The sequence below is a fragment of the Octopus bimaculoides genome, chromosome 3, assembly GCF_001194135.2.
Source record: "Octopus bimaculoides isolate UCB-OBI-ISO-001 chromosome 3, ASM119413v2, whole genome shotgun sequence".
NCBI lineage: Eukaryota > Metazoa > Mollusca > Cephalopoda > Octopoda > Octopodidae > Octopus > Octopus bimaculoides.
This window is the reverse complement of record NC_068983.1, coordinates 56,322,749-56,324,058: the sequence shown is the minus strand read 5'-3', so window position 1 is coordinate 56,324,058 and position 1,310 is coordinate 56,322,749.

The following is a 1,310-nucleotide window of genomic DNA, read 5'->3' as shown; positions in this document are numbered from 1 at the left end:
GCTCATAACTTATAAATGTAGATTTAAAGCATAAGTTTGTAATTAGTTAATGAGCACAAATGGAAACAGCTGTAGGAAGTAAGAATTATAAATTTATGAAAAAATGATTATTAACTTTCAGCTCTCCATTTTTTTTAAATCTATTAATTGAATATATATATATATATTTCTCAACAGGTCCTGCCCTATTTAGCATTGTCCCAAAACAGATGAAAGAGAAAAAGGATCCCATCACTTTTAAACAGAATCTGGACAAATTTCTTCAAGGGATACCTGATGAGCCACCTATACCCGGATAAAACTTACTCAACGAGAACTCCCAACTCGATTGGGCCGTGACACCACAAAACTTGACTTAAAATGTATTTAGCCAAACCTACCAGTTTTGGTCGAAATATATCTAAGTAATCTAAGTTAAGTTATATATGTGTGTGTGTGTGTATTTATATATACATACAAACATAAATGTGTAATGGTGTCTGTTTGTCTGTGTGTTTGGGGTTACTGTAACTCCTCCGACACCGTCCAACTGATTTTAATGAATTTTGGCACATAGATAGATAACATGCCCTAAAGTTCAAATGAGGTCGGAATTTTTCGAAAACTCCATAATGGTCAGTTGGTATCGATTGTTGTGAGCTCAATCGGGCGTTTGAATGGAAATTCCCATAATGATGTTATTTTTCCTGCAGCATTTGCATTTTTTGTCCGATTTTGATGAAAATCTATGAGCTAGCGAGGCTCATGGCAGTGAGTTGATGTCAATATATAGCGTTGACAATAAATCAATAATTGCACCTGAGCAGTGGTTTCATATAATCAATAGGCTTTTTGCGTGCAAATACCCATAGAGATTTTATTTTATGGCTGTAACTTTTATATTTTTCATCAAATTTTAATGAAATTTGAGATTTAGGTAAATTTTGTGGTAGGAATCTGAAGGGTGCAAGCTTGTATTAGCTTTTTTCAGAGACTATTCTATCGATTTTTTATATATGTTACACGTGATTATAGTTCATGACCATAAGTTGAATGCGGCATGTGGAGTTGACATAAAATTGATAATTGCGCATGAGTAGGGGAATATTATAAAACTAATAGACATTATGCATACAATTGAACTATACTTCAATCAACCCTGGAATTATCGGTTACCTCTGCTAAAGTACCTCAAATATGACGTCATCCGTAAGAGTCAGAAATCAATTTCATCAAGCAACAGTTACAACGGCATATGTTTATCCTTAACACAGAAAATCCGAGCAATACCGGGTACAACAGCTAGTATATATATATATATATATATATAT